The 10,401-nt window shown below is 34.3% G+C and overlaps 1 long non-coding RNA gene across 2 annotated transcripts in view; it reads right to left on the reverse strand.

Moving 5' to 3' along the window:
* Nucleotides 1-10,197, reverse strand: part of LOC143237894 (uncharacterized) — a 30,697-nt gene extending 20,500 nt beyond the window's left edge. For both annotated transcript variants that reach the window (XR_013020317.1, XR_013020318.1), the window contains exon 1: nt 9,531-10,197. This is a non-coding gene — a long non-coding RNA (uncharacterized LOC143237894). The remainder of the gene's footprint in view (nt 1-9,530) is intronic.
* Nucleotides 10,198-10,401: the final 204 nt, after the last annotated feature.

The following is a 10,401-nucleotide window of genomic DNA, read 5'->3' on the forward strand; positions in this document are numbered from 1 at the left end:
GTATTTTGTTCGATGTTTCTTCTTTGATTCCATGTTGATTAAAATAATGAGTCTTTGTTTGTTTCCAAAACGAGCGTGCTGCGCGCGCACAATTCATTTCAGTGGATGTAAATGAGTGGTAAATGTAAATATACTTCGGACAACAACATATAAAAATCTCATTAACATTAACAAAAAAGGTTTAACGTTAGGTCGTAGAATAACATTTATAAGACTATTTATTAATAATATTAAGTACGATAAAGTTTAGCCCTTAATAAACTAAACCAACAATGCTTACTTATCTCTTTATTGAAAATATATGGCAGTATTAATAAAGACGTAACTAATATAAGGCATAAGACATGTGGACTTATCGATTTCAGTGTCTGCGATTAGAGTTATTTTTAATTACTGGAGAAATCCCGCATTTAAAGAAATACTGTTACAATACCAATACAGATTTGATCACAAATGTTTTATGAGTCTGCTATAATGTGACAAGTTTTCTGTCTATCTGTAGCACCAGTTCCATGATACTACTTCCATCTTTATTTGTTCTGTTTCTCTTTAATCTTATCCTAATTACTTTTATTCTGCCCGGTGTAACTTTCGTTCATAAAATATTTCGCCATTTTTCCTCCATTTCTATTATATTTTCGTCATGTTCCAGGTCACATGCTACCATCATAGTGTCTTCGTTTTCGATCTCTTCTTCTCTGGTGGTGCTCAACTCGTAATCTGAGGATCGCAGTTTTGAGTCCCCTTAACACCAAACATGCTCACCCTACTGATCCAGCATGGCTGGATGGTTAGGGCGCTCGACTCGGAATGTAGGAGTTGCAGGTTGCTCGCCCTTTCAACAATGGGGGCATTATATAGCTACGGTCAATCCCACTATTTGCTGGTAAATGAGTAGCCCAAGAGTTGGCGGTGGGTGGTAATGGCAAGCAGCCTTCTGCCAAGTCTTACAGCGCTAAATTATGGACGGCTAGCGCAGATAGTCCTAGTGTAACTTTGCGCGAAATTAAAAAAAAAAAGAACAAACAAAACAAAAACTATTCTTCTCTTATCCTCTCCCGCAGAGGGCAGAGCATAGATAGCCCAACTGTGCAGGTTTTCCTTAACAACAAACAAAATATTCCCTTCTCAGTTTTATTAATAACACCTGTTAGTATAGAAGAGACTGACAAGAAGCACTGAACTTTTCACAAAATATTAACAAATATTCCAGATTTTCGTCATTGTCGTATGAAAGTGCGCTACCTGCTGGTTAGGTTTGGTAATGTGCACATGGATCTGAATCCAGGCAGCGCCCATTCATTTCCTGGCCCTTACTTCATGCGCCGAAGCACGTGAGCAGGCGACTTAATTACGAGGGTTGAAGGGTGGGGCACCATAATGTACGGGTTAGTTAGCATGCAAGTAACCTCAAACTGAGTTACAAAGCTAATGATAAAACATTCCCTCACCCATAAAGGGTCGGGTCAAGCGTCCACCCGTAGTGGCGTGATGGAATACTAGTAATTTGTAAATCTGATTTTAGTAACATTACAGTAGGTGGAAAATTGCATCCAGGTTGTAAATGCCTCAAGTCTTATGTCATGACATTTCAAGTATAAACTATACAACTGTGCTCCGAACTTTTATAACGTTCAAATGAACCGTGTATATCTTTCATAACCAGCTCAAGGACGCAATTAGCCGAATAGTGTTTGTAATTATATGTATATATTTCAAATATACACATTGTGAAATATTGTCTGGTGCCATATGTACTTAAGTAATCAATATTGCTTAATTATTTTGTTTCAAAAGTCAGGAACTACAAAGACCTTTTCCAGGCCCACTGTTAAGAAAATAATTGAAAATGTACTTTTCTCTTATTTTACGTAAATCTCCTATGAATTACTTAAATGTTCTATCCACCTATCCTGTGATAGAAAAAAACACACACCCTGAAAACCACCTATCAACTATTTAAATGTTTTATCTATCTTACCTGGGACTACTTAACAACTGTTTATATGTCCTACCTATCTTTTCGATTAAAGAAGAAACGAAGAATTACCCATTAGCTGCCTATTTGTTCCACCCACGTTCTCTGTGATGGATAAAACTATTCACTTGCTGTTTTTATGTCTTTGCCCAACCTTTTCTGTTGTAAGTCAAATCAAAAAATATCCACCAGCTGCTTTTATGTTTTACTTGTCTTTTCTTTTATAAGTAAAACCAAAAATATCCACTTACTGTTTTATCTCTTACCTACATCTTCTGTTATAGTTAAAACTAAAAATATTCACCAGCTGCCTTTATGTTATATTCATTTATTCTGTTGTAGATAAACTAAATACTATCCATCAGCTGCTTTCATTTTCCATCAGTTAGAAACATTTATTTGGAAACATCATCACCTTAAATTCGTACACATTTCGCTCGCATAAAGGTTATCACACGCAGCTTCGTTCAAAATAAAAATCAATATCTTTTTCACATTCTGTCCATTCTTCCTGTTATTTAATATTTACTTTACATCTGATTTCTAAGAAGCTACTTAACCATGGAAAGCAGAAGGATTACCCATTGAAAGTGAAAACGACTTGTTTTCTGTTTTGTTTCTGAAAATGCACTAGTAGCTGAATACTGAAAGCTCTTTTTCAATAAGAAAATAAATTTTGTGAAATGTAAACTTACTCATTTACAAGTATTGTAGCAAGTCGAAAGTGTAACTTATCTTGAAATTGGAAACATTTGGTTTTCAATTCCTATCACACGAATAACGTGCATTTTTACGTGCTACGTGACGAAGTGTAAAATATACTCAACGAAAAAATGCATGTCGCGTGCCATAAGCCATCTTGATGGTGTGTCGTGACAGTTTCGAATGATGGATGGAAGTACGAGCTCGCAGCCTGAAGGGACATCTGCGAGAGATGGCAAAGCTTCGTGCGTCATATGAAGAATAAAATCCTAATTAATATTCCTGTCGTAACCCTAACTTCTAAGAGTAAAGCAAGTGAAATTAGAAGAGATATTTTGGTAGTAAAAACCATCCCAACCGCCTTCTCTTATATATAAAATGAACTAACTTTAGTTCATCTTTATCTTTAGTGTTTATCTTTCAATAATTTTAAAATAAAAGGTTATGACGTAAAATAAATTATAGTTGTTGTTTTTGTTCATTTGTTTCCTTACTTTTTTTACAGAGAGTTAAAATGTGTTAGTGTTAAGTTTGATTTTGAAGACAAAGCTGAAAAATTAAAAAGAGACAAATTTATTTAATCCCGAGTTGACTAAGAAGACATCTTGGACGAAAATAATTCATATTTACTTGCCGATCTTTAGAAACAAACCTGTCATTTTCGTTAGTTAATAAGTTAATAAGACTGACAGAGTAAAAAGAACTCTCGTAATGCTGATGAGGCCATAAAAGTTAAACTTAAAATACTGTGTCCTTCCTAGCTGTGTAAAAAGTTTGTTTGTTTGTTTGTTTGTTTGTTTGTTTGTTTTTGAGTTTCGCGCAAAGCTACACGAGAGCTATCTGCGCTAGCTGTCATTAGTTTAGCAGTGTAAGACTAGAGGGAAGGTAGCTAGTCGTCACCACTCACCGCTAACGCTTGGGTTAATCTTTTACCAATGAATAGCGGTATTGACTGACACATTAAAACGCCCCCACGGCTAAAATGGCGATCATGTTTGGTCCGATAGAGTTTCGAACCGGCGACACCGGGCCTGAGTAAACGTCAATAATTTTTTTAACTCTCTAAAAGGGTGAGGTACCACACACCGTTCTCTACGTATCTATTAAAGAAGGTATTTGTTGTATAAAATGACCGATGTTATTAATATTGCATTGTAACTTCACTATCGTAATTTTGTTTCTGCTTTGTTTTTATTGTAGTTAATCTTGTCGAGTCTGAAAGACATAATATTTATGCACGAGAGGAGTGTTACAGTCCCTTTTCTCGAGAAATTACAGACAGCCTCTTTCTATTCCATGATGAATGTTTTAGGCGTGTGCCATCTGGTTGAGACTCGTTCTTCAAGCAGAAAATTACAGTGTTTATTTGCTATCGTCGGCATGAACGTGGACCAGACTTTTAACTCACATTCGCATAAGCATAGGTTATACACGCAGGATACAGACACATGCATATATACTTGTTCTCTCTCTCTCACACACATACACACGTATGTAGCAATAGCTCTATTATTTAATGTTATCGTAAATTATTTTTGTTTGAGAAACATAGAACTGAACATGCATTGCCTAAAAAGTTGGAATAACGCAAACTTCCAATTCTCATTGTATCGTAATTTGATGGACTTGGAGTGTTATGGCAAGCGGATATACAGTTGTCTAATAAATTAAATATGTCAATGCGGTTTTGCGCAAACAATGCTCTGAACGTGAGAGAAACAAGATAAAAATAAATTGTCATTTGAGGTTGTATTCAAGCAGAACATATTGTTTTGTTTTTTGGAGCAGTGTAAACATGTTATTGGAATTTCTGTAAAAAATAACGAATGTTTTCTAAAAGACGATAACTAGACATTTATCCAAATAATGGCTAAGAATGACATAAACAAGTTCAATACGAAAGTCATTGCAGATGTTTCTACAAGCAGCTAATATCGCCATTTTATATACAGGGTTTGAAATGGTATATAATTTATTAAACATCTTATTTTGATAGAAGGTTTTTGTGGACTTCAACAGTCTTGGAAGTCAACACTAAATCCTCTGAACGAGAGATAACGTGAATGATGATATCTCGTCTTCAGGACGAGTTATGGATGTTACTCGATACGTCGTCACACACCGATCGACTCTCTAGCCTAGAGTGTGTGTTTGTGTGTTTTCTTTTTTACCAAAGCCACATAGGGCTATCTGCTGAGCCTATCGAGGGGAATCGAATCCTTGATTTTAGGGTTGTAGATCCGTAGACTTACCGCTGTACTAGCGGGGAGCTCTAGTCTATAGCATTCTGTACTTCCAAATCTACTGAGAACCATAATCAGCCTTCTAGTATCATGAAAACTTTTTTTAAATCATCTGTCGGATACTAGGATCTTATTTTATTTTAGTGTTACCTAGCTAAATATATATGAATACATTTTATATTTGTTACAATAGAGGAAAAGTAATTTTAATGTTACACATTCATTAAATTATACAAACATAGTAAAATAAAAGTACTAAAAATATTCAGAATTCATTTCCTCTAACAAGAGACGCCTAGATATCAATTAACTTGATTTTGCATTCACAGCTAACGAACCGAACAATTATTTTAATTTTTACTTTCAAAGACTTACTTCTGACCTCTGATCAAAGATTCTTAACGAAGTATGGAAAAACAACATCTCATTTTTAGATTTAATCCATCCTTTTCAAGCAAGGCCACCAAATTACACATTAAAATAATTGTTCCTCGCAAATATACGTTTTTTTTTATAACAAAGATGTACACACAAAACAAAATCGCACGCTATCTTGTTTAGGCTTAACATTTACATAATTTATAAATTCCATTAATTATATTGAAACGTTTTGTCAAAAACAAATAAACTTGTTTCTTCAGTGCCTTTGCTTATAATTTTGTATCAGCTAATGGGGGCTATTGTCCGAGTTAAAGTTTGAACAGCAAGAAAAAAACAATACCAAGACTAAGTCCATATTATGAATATGCAATGAGTGTAATTGCTTTATATTGTTCGAATACAAAATTCGAGTGTTGTCAACAGACAGGGATGATGTTAAGTTGACACACTCACAAACTCATGTGGCCAATATAATATTTATGTTTTTATTCCGTTTAGTTGAAAATCACGTTTTATATTCATCGTGGCTAACTTTGTTCTTCTTTAGGTTTCCAGTGGTTTACTCACGTTTTATTGAGGCGAAAGCTACACAATAAACTAACCGCGGTTATTGAAATCCAATTTTTTCAGGTATAAGTCCTTAGACTTTTCGCTGAGCCAGGCAGTGAGGGCCGATTTCGTGTAATGATTGCATTGTTTTTGTAGTAAACTACACGTATTGGTAATTGATTATTACTCCAAACTACTAGAAGTAAATATTTCATTTTTACACTGTTCATATATTCAACTTTCTTTGATCAACTTATTATCCCCCTCCAAATGAAAAACAACTTCCCATTTCAGTCAGTTATTATCAAACCTTGTAATCGTTCAAATGTCTCGGAAATTTGAATCTGTTTGTTAATGAGGTAAAAACTTTACGGTTTGCACATTATTTCGTGATACTCAAAATTTCTTGAATTCAAAATGCCAAAACTGAGATCCGGTATATTTCTAACCCCACAATAAACCCAGAAAACAAAGTATAGTGACGAATCTCGTCTGGTCTAAGTTTTCAGTTGTTTAAAACTTGACTTACGATGTTTGCAACCGGACAAAATTTTAGCCTATTTTAAATTCACCTAATTAGAGATACTCCATCGCATGAAGTTCTGGAAATAAGAAGGCTTTGAGTCTAACTTCTCAAGTCTATTGATGAGAAGTTATTTTTCTTAAGTGTATTACAAGAAGTGTCCTTTTCCAGACTTTGAGGCTAACTTCTAAAGTGTATTAATAAGAAGTGTTCCCGTCCAGACTTTGAGTATAACTTCTCATGTGTATTAATAAGAAGTGTTCCCGTCCAGACTTTGAGTCTAACTTCTCATGTGTATTAATAAGAAGTGTTCCCGTCCAGACTTTGTGTCTAACTTCTCATGTGTATTAATAAGAAGTGTTCCCGTCCAGACTTTGAGTCTAACTTCTCATGTGTATTAATAACAAGTGTTCCCGTCCAGACTTTGAGTCTAACTTCTCATGTGTATTAATAAGAAGTGTTCCCGTCCAGACTTTGAGTCTAACTTCTCATGTGTATTAATAACAAGTGTTCCCGTCCAGACTTTGAGTCTAACTTCTCATGTGTATTAATAAGAAGTGTTCCGGTACAGACTATGAGGCTAACTTTTCAGGTATATTAATAAAAAATGTTCCTGTACAGACTTTGAGTCTAACTTTTCAGGTATATTAATAAGAAGTGCTCCTGTACAGACTTTGAGTCTAACTTTTAAAGTGTATTAATAAGTGTTCCTGTATAGACTTTGAGTCTAACTTCTCGGTATATTAATAAGAAGTGTTGCTGTCCAGACTTTGAATCTAACGTTTAAAATGTATTTATAAAACTTTTTCTTTTTTAAACTTTGAGTCTAACTTCTCAAGTGTATTAATAAGAAGGGTTCTGTCCAAACTTTGAGTCCAACGTCTTAGGTATATTAATAAAAAATGTTCCTGTCCATATTTTGAGTCTAACTTCTAAGTTGGATTGTCCGGAAGTGTCACCGTACCAGCTTTGAGTCTAATTTGTCAAGTTTATTGGTGAAAAATGTCTCTGTTCAGACTTTTAATTAACTTTTAAATTGGATTAATGAGAAGTGTTTCTGTCCAGACTCTGAGTCTGACTTTTCATGGGTATTGATGTCACGAACTCATGATCTTTAATAATCGTAGTTATTTCTAGTAAAATTAAAGGTTATTATTGAGCTATACATTTGTATATAGTAATCGGATATATGCACTTACTTTAAGCGTTTCATAATCAGTGGCCAGTAACAACTATGTGGTTAACGATATGTTTAAATAAGTAAATTAATGATTTAAGGATGACACAAATCGTCACGTTTTATATTACAGTCTTAACATATTAATATATGTATATATAACAGTTTAATAACTATGTTTATTAACATCAAGATAAGTACACATTGAAGATAATCTAATATTGACATTGCATTCTTTCACGAATATATGTACACCATATAAATACATATAATTATAGTGACTTTCAACATGATTACAACATAGTAATTTACGTGAAACCAGTTTAAATATAATTAACTCCCAGACGGAAATGCTACTAAATCTAATCCTTATTCATACACACACAAACATTAAAAACAACCATTAAATAATGTTAAAGCTATTTCATATTCAGATAAATAGACAAAAACGCACAGAGAAAATTGTTGCAGAAAACAAATCCGTGTGAAAACGGTGATGCTGGTATTAGGTGGAAAATTGTCGAGAAATGAACTGATATTTATTGCTAAAATACTGTGTTATACACGGCTACACTACGCTCTTAAAGCACTGATATGCCTTTTCTAATGAGCTAAAAGTGACAATGTGTAGATCTGAGTTTCCATAATTTACGTCCCATTACCTCAGAGGGGACAAATGCGCTTTTTACTTTGGAGTCGTCGGTGCGTTATAAGAGTGAGGGTTATATCCTACAATTCGTTCTGACGAGAGTAGACCAAGAGTTAGCGTCCAGTGATGTGGATTAACTGCCTTTCCTCTTAACCTATCACTTCAAAATTAGGGACAGCCAATATAAATAGTTCTTTAGTAGCTACGTGCGAAATGCTAGGACAAAAACCAAAGTCCCTGGTTATGACAGCGGTAAGTTCACAGAGTTGGACACAAGAAATAGCCTAATGAGGCTTTGTTCTAAAGCACACAATCAAAAATAAACCGTTTCTAGTAAGGCTAGGTCACATCAAGTCAATTTATCCTTTATATTCCTCTAGTTATTACTTCAACAGAAACAAGTAAAGAAAAAACTTTTTTAAAAATGAAGTAAATGTAAAGATGGCTAATGTTAGTCCTTCAGAATCAATGAAACAAGGTAGCAGGGAAGGCATTTACATCATCCATACATAATAACACAGGCAGGAATTAACAAAAAACAATGTATATGTAACTACTGAATCACAGTTAGGTTTAATTTATCTTATTTGTGTATGATAGCATTTTACCACAATGTGTGTCCGTGCTACTATATAAGTGATGATGCAAATGCCATCATTACTGTCTTGTTTGTATTGTTTTGAATAATCAATATTAGCCATCCCTACATCTACTTCCTTTTTTAAGTTTTTTTCTTTATCTGTTTGCATGTTTTTAATGCAGTGTTTTAATACACATAGAAAGGTTGTATTCGTAACCAATTTATAGATACAACGAGGTTCCAACTGTAATGTTTTGTTTCTATTATTGACTGGTAATCCCTGTTCCACCCTGTAATTAAACTTCTTGAAGGAACATGAAATTTCTGTAGGAAAGCTAACTTCAATGAGTAATTATAGCGTCTTTTTAATTAGAATTATGTTTTCAAATTACTACTAGTTATTATTAATTTCTTATAAAAACTCATATTTCGTTATAAACTGTGCCATGCCACCATTATTCTGGTTTTAGGGTTACCAGGTAACAAAAAATGAAGGAGAAGAACAAGAAATTCAAACCTTTTCCCTTGATGTTTACAAACATTTATCTATTGAATAGATACTTAAAATACCCTTTCGATGAACAAGTAGAGCCACCCCTATAAAAACAATGCTACCATCTGCCTGGTATAGATTACGTGCGACTATACTTGGCTTTGATGTAAAAAAAACAATAAAAGACTGTGATAAGAAACTTCATATCATTGTAGTTTAAACTGATTTTTTTAGTAAATCAGAGAACAAACTTACCTTAGGTTCAGCTTGCACTCGTTTTGCTTGTTTTGTGGGTCCTGACTTTTGAAAGAAAAGTTTCATAGTAATTGAAGCTAATCACTGTTCTTTGGTATACCGTAAAAACCTCGAAATGTTATCCTATCCGGGAGGACGAAATGTAATATAATCTTTCATATTAGATGCAAATATAATATATATATATATGTATGTATGTATAACAACAATCTCCAAACTTTATTCGATCTAATTCGTTATTTTTCAGTGTTATAAACTTCTTATTCAAAACTGTAACTCTTCTATATTCGTGACCAACGAGCAACCATACAAAGGGAGTGAGTGGTGAGAATCGAACACTTCTATTACTGTGAACAAAACCCTACTTAGACACACCTGGATTGTGATGTCATTAAAAGATCGATGTGTTAACACAGATGGCTGTCAGGAGCCTAAGCCTAACGGTATTAAAACAAATCAATTAGGGTTTCCACACCAAACCTCTCGCCATCATGTCTCCCGCCCCAGTTCTCACCATTTCGCCCCCACCAACCTGTAATTCTCACGCAAATGAGCCTGCTCCCACCAGCAACACTCAGCGATAATGAAATTACAGTTCATTGAAATTGATCGTGGCAAGATGGAGCTGATATAGCACGCGCGGACGCGCTAAGAGGAACGTTCACGTGCCAATATCGCCGCCCAGTATCCAATGATGTCGAGCACGTGACATGATATTTCTTGTGAAATCGCATGAGCATAAGCGTTTTACCCTCTAATGAGTAACTGCACCTAAATAACCAAATTTTATTATCAAAAATATATCTATAATATGTTTTGGTTAGAGAAGAGGTATAGAGTAACAACGAAGACAGATTCTGTTCATGTCAGA

This window comes from Tachypleus tridentatus, chromosome 13, assembly GCF_004210375.1.
Source record: "Tachypleus tridentatus isolate NWPU-2018 chromosome 13, ASM421037v1, whole genome shotgun sequence".
Classification (NCBI taxonomy): domain Eukaryota; kingdom Metazoa; phylum Arthropoda; class Merostomata; order Xiphosura; family Limulidae; genus Tachypleus; species Tachypleus tridentatus.